Consider the following 13,403-nt stretch of genomic DNA (forward strand, 5'->3'; position numbering starts at 1 on the left):
TATCGGCGCGTAAGCACATCAAGTAAACAACATACGATGTTGTCATCAAACTGAACTTTCCACATGTACAGCTTAAAAAAAAAAAAAAAAAGACGACATAAAGTGGAACTTAGTCATTTTCCAAAACCGCTGAGCAAATATATACAGTTTCAGTACATACCACATAGAGACGTCGTTGCTGATGCTGCTCTTGTTAAATTTCAGCCTCTGGATCTGATCCTGGATCATAAATATACGCTGGATCTGACTGTTAGCCATGGTTTGTTTTGGTTGGTTTTTTCCTCACGGTAATGTCACAGCTTCCAAACGCTCTCAACGCAAAAGCCTACTGGTGCTCGTGATTCTTTAGCTCCGCCCACACATCACGCCTCCAGCCGGTCGTGTTTTTCCGGGAAAAATCGGTACAGACTATCTTTCTCTTTTGAATATAATAAAACTAAAGACTTTTTGTAGTTATGAAGGATGTAGTACTACTCTATAGGTACTCAAGATTAACAGGATATTGAGTGAAAACGAGCATTTCACCCCCCTTTAAGGAATCCTAAAAAACAAATAATAATAAAATGTATCTTGGTGTTTACTAACAGATTAAACAGCTATATTGTTTTCAACTGTTATTATAAAAAATAAATATTTCATGATAAGCAAATCAGCATATTAGAGTGATTTCTGAAGACTGGAGTAATGGCTGCTGAAAATTCAGCTTTGCTGAATGGGATCAATTACATTTAAAAATATTTCACCCTGGAGCACAAAACCAGTCTTAAGTCGCTGGGGTATATTTGTATCAATAGCCAAAAATACATTGTATGGGTCAAAATTATGAATTTTTATTTTATGCCAATAATCATCAGTAAAGCTCATGTTCCATGAAGATATTTAGTAAATTTACTCCTGTAAATATATGAAAACTTAATTATCTATTTTCTATTGCATTGCTAAGAACTTAATTTGGACAACTTTAAAGGCCATTTTCTCAATATTTAGATTTTTTGCACCCTCAGATTCCAGATATTCAAATAGTTGTATCTCAGCTAAATATTGTCCTACAGTAACAAACCATACACCAATGGAAAGTTTATTTATTCAGCTTTTAAATGATGAATTTCACAATATTACTGTTTTACTATATCTTTTGATCAAATTAAAGTAGGCTTGGTGAGCATGAAAGACTTATTTCTCAAAAAAAAAAAAAAAAAAAAAAAAATTTAAATGCTTGTGTAAATAAAAATGTACATCTTCATGACTCTATTTTATAATTATTTGTATTCTTATCTCACTGTAGCTAAATGTATCCAGTCATTCATAATTTGAGATTCTACATGGCCTGTTGTCCATATGTGTATATGTATTCATATTCTTGTTTATTCAAAGGGTATCAAGTGTAAATGACCAGTGTGGTTGTGATTAACAGACACTCTAACTCACTCAAGCTGTCAAAACATTTAAAATGACTTTTCATTTCTTCCAGATGAACAAGACACATGTACAAACACACAAAGTTGCATACATCTACTGTAAAATGAAAACAAAGATTTGTTCAGTGACCCAGGTCAGAGATCACACATGGGGGACAAACTTCCATCTCAGGTCTTATTTTGCAGTATTTTACTAGCACTAACAGCACCCCAAACGTTCTCCCAGGGGGTACACAACGTTTTCACAACATGCAAGGCACACCTAGATCATCTCAGCTAGCCCAGCATGCTCCAGCACCACATGCTGTAAAGGAGAAGGGTTGATCTAGAGTTAAGGGGGACATGGGAAAGGTAAGACTCCCCTGGGCAGTTAGGGCTGAAATCATGCACAGAAACCCCTTCAGGAGTGTCTGCAGACTACTCAGGGGTCGAGTGATCCAGTGCCGGATCACATTTTTATGAAAACTGAATTGACTGATGATTGGCTGTGCTCTATGTGTCGAAACGGTTAACCTTCATCACTTAGATGTGAAGAGTAAAGGAAGAAGTAAAACCAAAAAGCAAAACCAGCTTTGCACTTTGGTCTTTCTCTCCAGGCACTGAGTGGAATACCTAAGTCCCATGGCAGGGAGTCCTTAGGGGGTCCTCATGTTCAGGAAGAGGGGTTTAGGCCTTCAGGATCTGTGTAATTACTTTGTTTTGGTTCCAATGGAGCTATTTATTTATGAGGCTCTGATATGATTTTGACAGCTCAAGCTGTATGAACTCTATGAAAAATACACTCTGGACAGCTGAAATGGTAGTTAAATAGAGACTAAGAGGAGGGCAAGAAAAAGAGTTTTAAGGTGTGACTGCAAAAGATATATTTCAGTAGAGTTGTGACTGGTTGCATGCGAAAATAAGCTGTCAAATATTTTTTTCCCTCTGTGAGGGTTCCAATGTGATGCTGCCTTAAAATTTGGCTAAAATGAATAAATCTTATGAGGTGTTTCAAGATGCTCACTTTTTGTAACAGACTTCACATGCATGCCTTAAAATGCTGCCTTCATAGGCATCTCACTAGGCTTTGGGACAGAGCATTAAACAGAGAAAAAGCATGTTGAAATGTCTGAATGATCTGTAACTGATTAGTCTTCCGTCATTGTTACACTACTGAAGGTTTCTAGTTTTTAGCACTGAAGCATGTGGGTGGTCATGCTGATCTTGCTGATGTACACAAAGTGAGCATGTGGAAGTTTGGTTTGGTGTTTTAGTTCAAGTATCTCGTTATTAAGTGCATGTAATGTCCACTGAACATCTGTCTAGCTTTGCCATTGAGTTTGTCTTTGATTTCCTCTAGTACAGTCATCTATGAGCAGACATGATCTGTGACAATTTGATGCATTCATCTCATCACATGCTTTTTCTGTTCACTCTCATGCTTGCTCTAAACGCCCTTTGAGCTGCACTTAAAAAACTGCTCTGATAATAAAGTGTGCTCTGTTCATGTCCCACTGAGATCTACTGAAGTGAGCTTGTTGAGTTTAGATAGCCTCTGTCATCCAGGCACAGTCAGATACAGTGTATTATCACTCACACGTTATACCAGCATAAACACACTTGAGATTTCATTTTTTTTCTAGGTGAAAGATGCATTGAAATTGAGTTTTTCACAACTCTTATGCATGCATAGGGTTGAACTCTAAAGCACTCCACTTGTCAGGCAGTGTGTGATTAATGTGAGCAGGAGTACAAGGTATTAAAGAAGTGTGCTTGACTAAGCCCACCGTAACCAAGGTCGTCTAGCAGAGGTTTCAGAGAGAAGGTCTTCATTACTTCCAGAGCTGGATTATTGACGGGTGTCTACAGTTGATCCTGTGCAGGATATGAGACGGACTAATTGTTCTATTGACTTTTTCTTAGATCTCTTGCCATGAGTTACACATGCTACTTCTGACTATACATATGTTGCTTTTTGGATATATGCTCTTTCCAAAAGATTATTGTTTTTGTGCAGTTATTTTTGTTTATTTTTTGTTTGTTTGTTTGGTATTTGCTTCACTCACGTTGAGTGAATTAAAATCTCAAAAATAGAGAATCGTCAAATTTCCTGACACATTTTAACATGTGCAGAAACATTTGCTCCTTTTTGGAAAGTGGTTAGATGTTCTGTGTTATAGCCTCTGAAGTTCAAGCTATTTCTCTCTTTTTTTTTTTTTTACAATTCTTTACAATATCATAATGTCTTTATGCTTTTTTTTGGGGGGGATGATAGACAATTGAGTTGGCATCACTGAAATTGTCTAACCAATTACATATGACGGTTCTTCATCATTTTCACATCTCCACTTATCTCCACTCATTGTGTTCTGACGAAGACTGATGAGCACTTTTTGTGCTTTCACGCTGGTCCAGACAGTTTGGTCTTCATCTGCTGGTCGTGTGCTTGGTAAATGAAGCTGTAGGTATCGGCTTTAAAAGGTGTGACGTGCATGTAAAATGTCAGTGATGATAGCCAGTCCTCTATTAATCAGAGAATCCCCCAGGGGGCAGATGATGAACAACCCATTCCAGGTTGATTACACTAATTTATTCCACCATTAGAGGATGTAATTAGATTTTTGTAATAATGAAAAATGATCAGCTTTGTCGTCTTGGTCCATTATGTAGCCCTTCCCTGTTTTCATTTACAGTTCAGACTTTTCGGAGTGCTAAGCCTCAAGGTTTTCTTTTTAATTCTTGACATTTTTCTTAATTTATCCATCCTTTCTTCCCCTTGCATTTTCTGTGTATCGAATATCCAATTTAGAGGCAGGCAAAAAAAAGAAGAAAAAAATGAATGATCATAGTTTTTTTTTTTTTTTTTTTTTTTTTTTTTTGATAGAAGGCAGGCCACAGCTTTGTTCCCCGTGATTGAATACAGGCTTGTGCCACCCTCAAAGTCGCACTTTAGCTGACCAGAATTACAATGATTGCCACTTATTACCGCGGTGACAGATTGGTGACAGATATTGAGGAAGTCGAGGCATGTCCGGCTTTGTTGAATTATGGGAATTGAAGTTCACCTTGGACACATAAACAAAAGCATCCCGTCAAAGCCAGCATTTCCTGTGGCTAGTAATAGGAGACATCCGTTCAGTTTGGGAGTGTTTATTTTAATTAGAAAACTCTTTAAGCCACTGACAGGATTATTAAATATTTTATGTTGTTCTGTATGATAAGATGGAACGTTTTATTCTTCTCTAAAGACTTTCATGTGACCAAAGGTTATTAAAAACCATGTCTCAAGTCTTTCCATTCCTCAAACTGCACATCAAGTGAGTGAGGTCTGAAGAGTGATGGCAGCAATACTCTCCAATCTGTATACTTGTGGGAATACTGCGACTTTATCTACACAATCAGTACCCTTCTCCTAGTGTTACCCACAGGGCTTTTGGGCGTCTGTCTGAGAGACTGATGGACTGATCTAAGAGGGTGTCCTCACCTCAACTTACTCCACTTTTACTTGATCCGCTTGGGATTTGAGCTTAGCCACCACCCCTGTGGCAATTGAGGGTCAGGCTTTCTCAACCTTTGCCCTCAAGTGAAAATGGATGTAGATTTTTTTGTCCCTCCACCTCTGATATATTAATTACATCAAATCCCCCTGTCAGTTTCAGTATACAGTTTGATTAACGGTATAGATCAATAAAACTATATATTGACAAATAGTACTTTTCTTTTTTTGTTTATGTGTCCAATAACCAATTTACGCAACCAAATTTAAATCAATACTGTAAACATACAATTATTGTTGTTTTTATTTGTATTTATGCAATTGTAATAATTTTACTTAGAAGTCTCAATGGCTGTAAAATCTTATTTTCATTTTTGAGATGGGCTTGCAAATTTTTTTACATATTTCTCACTTGATAAAGAATAGTTGTTACTTAAGAAGGTAATAAATTATTCAGACAATTAATAAACTAATTCATGGTAAATGAACTTAAAACCTTTATGAATAATGCATTATGAATGGTTATTAATGTGTATAATAGAAGTGTATAATGGAAGTGAAGTGTTACCTAATTTATCTTTAACTGTGAATAACAGTGATGTAAACATTTTTTAGAGACCTGTAATATACTAACAAAAAATTATGTACTTAATGTAATTAAATAACTGATAATCAAAAGTATGATTAATGCTTATACTCAAATCAATTATCTATTTGTAGCTAAAAAAGGTGAAAATGGTATTATGTCATAAGTTTAAGAGCACATCCTTTGACTCAAATTATATGAAAAATGGTCAGATATTTCAATATTTATAAAAATGACAAGTTTTACCTAGAATTTTTTTGCTTTTTATATTAAACTCTTAAGTCCTCAGCATCTGATATATTGTAGCAGCTGCTTTCAAAAACCATACATTTTAAATATGAAGAAATCTGTTACTTTAGATTGCATTGTAAAGTCATCATATAATTGGATATACACACGAGCGTTCAGCCACACGCTGCTGTCTTCAGCTGATTGCATTATTTCCTTCACTGGCTTCAAAGACATGGTGACTCAATTTTAAAGTAAAATAAAGCAACTCGCACTGAACATTAAACATCTAAACCACTGGCAGATTCTTGAGCCAGCAGGTAATGCTCACACATTTGTTTATTTTACTGCTTTATCGCGATGGCGGCCATCTTGAGTTCTGTTTGTTTTTATGGCACATGAAATGGAGGGAACACAAGACCTTGACTCCACAGTTGGTGCCTGCTTGTACGGAAGAGAAATGAAGAGAAAAACCAATAGAGAAACATGCCGGTGAAGATTGATATGGTGCTGCTGAGGCTGGGTGGCCTGGGAGGCTTCAGAGGAACAGGACATCAAGTGACTTATGTTTAGAGAAAGTAAGGAGGTGTATTTTCCTACTGTTGTTGAAGTGCTAAGACCTAATTTTGTGTAGTTGCTGTGCTGACTTTGCTTCTGGTGTTAGTGTGGGTGTTGCGCTGTCCCCTGATGATCTCCAGACACACACTCTCACAGGAAAATCATGTCTGCACTAACCTGTTTATGAAGGCTCACATGATTCAGATAGAAAAGAAAACATACTGAGGTAAATAATAGTATAATGGACAGTAGCAGTGAACAACAATTAGCATAGATTTTGATGGACACTAATTTACACACACACACACAGAGAGAGACACTTGGGTGCATAAGAAGTTTCATTTCTTTGCTTGAAAGGGCAGTATATATCTAGTGGGCCAATTTTTTTTAAGTCACATTAAAAATGTATGAATTTCAAACAGTTCTCAAACAAATAATGCTAGAACATTTCTCAAAGAAATGTATTTATTTATTTAAAGCTTTTTAACCAGCAGGGACCAGACAATATTTTTATGAAGCAAAGTTTTTTTTTTTTTTTTGTAGAAATATGACAGGTGAAGTTTATTACATTATAGTATAGTATAGTAAGAGGGCTACTTCAGCTAGTAGCCAGGGTGATCTCAGCGGTGATCTTACCATGTGGGCTTCCCCGACGAGTGAACCTCCTTGGGCCACACCCCCCTCACATACGCGGCAGCCGGTCGAGTTCCCGGATGAGTTTTCTGGACCCTCTCAGGCTCCTGACATGTCGTATTGCCGCATCACAAGGCGGTCTTGAGTCCTCAGGAGATGAGGATTCGGCTGCGTTGCCTCCCTCAGGAATGCTAGCGTTGTCCGAGTCTGATGGGCAGTAGAGAGCATCGGGCTTGAGTGGAATCCTCCGCCCTGGCCCTGCGGCTGGTGGTACCCAAACCTTCACTAAAAGAGCTGTTGAACGAGGCCATGAACAGTTGGCGACATGCTTCCTCGCCTCTCTCGTTCTCCTTTCCCCTTGCCAGTTTCCATGCAAAGCCGGCTGTAGAACGATTCGCCTTCTCATGCCCTCTTTGATACTTGGAGTCAGACGAATGCCCACACTCCGCCCCCACTAAGGGATGCTATACCTCCCATGCCAGGGCTGTCTGCTCCACCACGCTGCTCCACCGTGGGTACGCTTGTAGTCCCCTTGACCCCGCTGGTTCCGTTTCTGGGAGCCTGGCTAGAGCTCCCCAGGCCTTCCCACTGGCTCATCCAGACACTCAGGCTCGGCCACGTAATTCAGTTCGCCCCAGCATCCCCCCAGGTTTCAGGGTGTCCGCGCGACGATGGTGGACAAAGATGCCCCTGTCAGGCTGAGGTTGTGATCCAGCTGGCAAAGGACGTGATAGAGCAGGTCCGTCCAGCCGACATGAAGTTCAGGGAAAGAGGGTTGCATACGTAACCAAGACATTCTTGTACCATAGAAACTGTTGAAATCCATCGAGTAATTGTAAAAAAACAACAACAAACAAATAAATAACAATATCTTACATTTTTAGTAATGTTAGTACGTCAGCATTTGTCATTTGATAATTGCCTCTGATAATTATGATTTCCACACATTAATTATATGAATTAATTATATTTACTTTAAAAAAATATCCAAAAGTGGCAAAAAAAAAAACACATTTAAGAAATTTTCTCAGTATTGTTATGGAGAAACAACATGAGCGGTTTCATTTTCATAGCTATGAATAATCAGAACTTTATTTCTCAGCAAATTGTACATTCTGACTCCAGAAATTGATGATCTGAAAACATTAGCACAGCTTTTCTACGTTTACCATAAAGTGACAAATCAACCGTTTGGTTGAGCACGTTTTTGAAAAATTATTAAAATCATACTAAAGTTTTTTCATGGCACCAAGTAACATATTTTGTAAAGCTAGGGCTCTTACAGTGTAATGCTTACCTTGCAAAATTTAACCAAAAAAGGCTGACATTGAAGGGGTGATTTCCTTGTGTCTGACATCCATGTTAGAAGAAGGATTGTGACAAAGTGCAGTTGATTGACACTCTCACATTTAGCGGGGTTTTTTTTGGCATAACATACATCAACCAGATGGTAGAGATGTTTCAATCAGCTTGAGTCAAGTTAGGTACTCCTCATAATAAAATGTAGTGTCTCAAAATGTGCTCAACCATTTGGTCGGGCAGACAGTTAAAGGGATAAAGTTTAAGAGACTATCTTGCAAAATTACACAGAAGTTGTTCAGCTCAGAGTATCTGGACACTCACTTTTCAGCTAAGTAGCTTAGATCAGTGAGACAGTGAGCGAGAAGAAGGCTAGACTGTGATGGTTTGTGACTGAAGTGTAATAGTAGACATTTAATACAAAGCATCCAGTGTTTTAAAGTAGTAAACAGATACAGTAGTTAGTTATATAATTAGTAGTGTACTAGTAGTTTGACCTTTCATTAGCTCAAGTATGCATAGTTACACAACCCATAGAACAGCATCTACATGTATGCTTGCTTTTCACATTTGACTTAGGAAACATGCACTCATACATTCACAAATGTGAGTAGAGCACCCAAACCACAAAAGAGTGTGAAAATCCTGCTGTCAGCAGCTCATGTTATATGGCCAGGTGTGGGAGGACAAGAGAACATTTCTCCATGGAAGCGTACTCATACTCGAGTTAATCTCATCCCCATGCATAGGCGGAAATCCCCCCCCCCCCAATCTGAGGGTTGTGTGCCCAAAAATATGATTAAAAACCACGCTCCGTATTGTAAATATCAATGTTTTATACATCAAATAATTGTGAAAATAGTAAGACAACACAAGAATGCGTTTTTAGTTTAAAAACATTTTGAGTCTCCCCTCCCTTGCCTCACCTTGCTTTGATCCCAAATGCCTGTTTTCCTCTTTTACATCGCCTACACACACACAAGTCCGGTGAGAGAGAACAAAGTCAATAGTTGTGAATCTCCAAGGCTGTCAAGGCTATTTTATTCACTTAAACATCAGATGAAGTGATTATTTTCTCTTAAATACAGATGAATCCAATGATGAGTGGCTATGTTAGCAATAATAACGTTACTTGCTTGACGGAAAGGGTTGCCAGGTTTTCTCAACAAAACCCACCCAATTGCTATTCAAAACTTGCCCAAACTATCAGTGTTTCGAGGGGGTCCCACAGTAAAAATCACATTCCAGCAGCTAGAATACACTTTACATTACAAGTACAATTTAAGATGTATTATTGAATTTTTATTATCAGCCTCTTCTTCAGTTGAAAGTCAGGTTTGTGTTGCCTCTCTGAGACGACGCAGAGCCAGTGAGATCGTGCCGCTGCTGTCCGAGCAAGCGCCAGATAATGAACAACATAAGCTGTAGCTCTGAACCCAGTCACCCTCTATGCTGAAGCGAGACTCGAGAGCTAATAGATTAAAGGATGTGTTTATTTGTGGCTGTGCTGGTTTTCCCATCAGCTTGAGGATAACTGGTGTGTCAATACAATGACAAAAATGTATTACAAAAAACAGATAAGCAAGAAAAACGTGTTTACATGTAATTGGAAATTCTCTGGATTTTTTTCTCCATTCATTACAATAAAATGTAAACTGACATGCACAATGAATAAACAAGCAGAATGATGATAAAGGTGTTTACATTCAGACTGAAATCGAGGGTTTAGGGGCAAAAGTGCAAGGTGTTGATAAGGGTTTGCTGAATATGCTTATGAACTGTCCCAGAAAGGGTTTTTACACGATCATACATTGTGTTGGGTTTTTATTGCAAGCATAATCAAGGAAGGTTTAATATGATGATTCAGTCTGGATCAGGGTGGAAGTGCATACTTTGAAAGAGATGTTAGTGGGTCAGACTCTGGCAGTGATGGCATACAGCTCATGAATAAGTTAAGAAAAGAGTTATCATCTTTCAGAAACCATCGCTTGTTAAGAACTGAATAGTGTCTCAAATCGAAACATTACACTACATTGACATGAAAAACAACATGCATCCCGCTTCCTCCAGCTCTGTTCTTTCATATCACACATGAAGTTTGTTAGCGCATATGTTGGTCATTTGGTGTGTGTGACAGTAAGATGAAATGTATTTTGTAGTTTGATATGCAGTGGTTTAAGTGATGTGGTGGCCCTGTCTAATTAGTGTGTGTTTTCTAAAGACAATATAGTAGATTAGGCCAAATTAGATTAGTCCAGATTACAGAAATACTGACCATGTACGTGCATGCATACTCACCGATGTCTTCTTCGAGACCACCCCAGAATTTGACATTGTGACTTCTCTATCTGTAAAAAGCTACCATCAGATCCTGCTGTTCTTTTGCCAAGCTGAAATCAGGGACATTTTCACAGAGCTTGGGTTACCAAACACACTCTTTCTTTCTTTCTTTCTTTCTTTCTTTCTTTCTTTCTTTCTTTTTTTCTTTCTTTCTTTTTCTTTCTTTCTTTCTTTCTTTCTGTGTAATGACTGTAATAATCCTTCCTGGGGCTCAGATCAGGGTCCTATTCTGTCTTTACTCCACTCATTGCCACAGTACTCTCTATTTAACTGACACATCTTGTGTCCCACAGCCTTCACTTTTCTTTCTCTTCTATTATTCTCTTTCCTCAGGAGAGCTAAAAAAACCCAGATCCACAGATGCACACTTCCCGTGGTGACACAGTTTTGTTCTACGTCAGATGCAGCTATGATAATGATGAATGTTAATCACACTATAATATGTTTATCATTATTTTTCTCACTCAGAGGTACTAGATTGGCCATAGGGAGCACAGGTACACATGTACACATTCATTTATCCTTTTGAACTCTAAATAAAATATTCATGTGTATGCTCCTGGATTTATAACAGGAGCAGGAGAACATTTGGTTTCATTTTAGTTAAATTTGGCAAAATACATAACCCGAGCAGTTGTGACAGACAATGAAAAACAGTGCAAAATAAAATAAACCGTGCAAATTAAATCAAACATCTTATAAATCACAGAAAGCTCAGTAGATTTCTCCAGACCTGGAGCTCTCATTATTCATACTAGCCTACAGATCCCCTTGTGCGTTCACTTATTTAGTATTGTGCCTAATTTGATCATGATTTCGGCTACTAATAAGAGTATAATACTCTTAGCTCTGTTTGACACATTTTATTGTCTTTAAACCTGCAGAAATAGACAGAAATAGTCTGCAGATTCCCACTGGGCCTGGTTACTGCTTATGTCAGTGGTGACTCTGTCTGAATGTCATCAGCAGTGTAGTGTAAATGCTTTTCGTGAAGCTTATTGACTTGAAAACCCTCGGATGGCACATATCTGAACAGCGTTTGACTTTAGGAAGGAAAAGGTCAGGCGATCTAACCTTTTAAAGTCAGCTTTTGGTAGCTTAAGACTGTGTGGTCTCTTAAGTCAAGCTGTGATCCCATCAGCTTATCCCGTTGAAATCTATTTCTGTCTGTCTATCCGTGTGAAATGTTAGTGTTTCAAACATACACAGACCCTTTTCTGACCTTTAACCTTTGAACTCTCTCGCCTGAGTTGTTAAAAGCAGAAAGGCTGTGGAGGTTTAGCTTCTATGGCTATTTCTTAGCAATACTCTTAGCAGAACCTATAGATGTTGACCATCTGGTTTTGATCAGGAGCGATGGCTAAAGCATTTTAATAATGGTTTCATCTTCTAGTTTTCTCACAGTCTGGGTTTTTACTCTGAATTTGTCTTGGAAGAAGAGCAGAGAACAGAGATACCTGTCTTATACATTGTGTTTGACCTTCACTCCCATGTTACTTTTACTTGTACTTCGAAGCTCTTAAATACAAGCTGACAGACACAGAAACATAAAAGCCAAAGCCTCTTCACATCAAATAGATGTTACAGAAAGTAGCATTAGAAAGAATTATATTATTTGATTCAACATAGAATTTATTACAAAAACATTTAGGCTACAACAACCTAAAATAAACAGTGAAACATAAAATAATATAATATATAAAAAAATGTCTTTTTTTTTTTACTTATTCTCCATACGATGGAAGTCATTGTTAACCAAAAGAGACAGTAAGTGTATTAAATGATGACAGAATAAAACATTTGAGGTTACTTATCCATGTTTTTTATTACTATGGAAATAAAATAAAATGTATATGGAAGTATGGATGGAATATGAAAAATGTTTCCTTTTTTAAGGAAATAATACTATGTTTTATAGCAGTTGGCAAAGCCACTTTTGGTGCAGATTCTGCCACCTACTGGGGTGGAGTGTGGAGCATTGATGTTGAAGGAAACCAAACAAAACTAAATAAATTACAAATTCATCCTTAAATCCTGCTTGAATTGTTGTCTAAAATTATTTTCGAATTTGCACTTATGATATTCAGGGTGCAAACAGCACTTGTGTGATATTGCTTATCTATATAATATGATAAAAATATGTAAAAAAAAACTCATACTAGGGGCATTTTTGCCCAAGTAATTTGAATTTGAAAATATAATATTAACATGTTGCTCCAACAACATTAACTGTTCAGCATAATCATTTTACTTGAAAAATCTGTTGAGTGAATGATCCAATGCCTTAGCATATGTTCATAAATACAGTCATTTGATTCACTCATGAATAATTCATCCAAAAACTTTTTTTTTTACATATTAGGTAAAAATTTGAATATGCATGTCCTTATATGCTCCATCAAACCTTTTGTGCTGTATGAGACTGGCAAACAAACGTTTTACCTTTTATTTTGCCTGGGTAGTTATTAACACAAATAATTTGTTATTTATAAAACATTTAGTAACACCAATCAACACAGGCAGCTCTCTATGGCCCTGTCCACACTGAGACAGAGTTTACCCCAATCCGATCTTTTTTTTCCTCGTCTCAAGAAATATCCGCGTCCACACGAAACTGCAAAATGATGTAGTATACATGCCAGACCAGTATGTGGCGCTGTAATTCTGACACAGAGATACACTAAAAACATAGAAGAAGACTTGGACTATGCTCATAAACCTTGCACGTGGTACACAAACAAACATGGAACAATACATTTATTAATCTGTGTTAATGTTAGTTAATAAAAAGACAATCGTTCAGTGTTTGTTCATGTTTTCATTGCTGTTACGTGACGTAGAGGTGTCTGACTAGGGGGGAGACGTG

The sequence above is a fragment of the Carassius auratus genome, chromosome 28, assembly GCF_003368295.1.
Source record: "Carassius auratus strain Wakin chromosome 28, ASM336829v1, whole genome shotgun sequence".
In the NCBI taxonomy this organism is placed as follows: domain Eukaryota; kingdom Metazoa; phylum Chordata; class Actinopteri; order Cypriniformes; family Cyprinidae; genus Carassius; species Carassius auratus.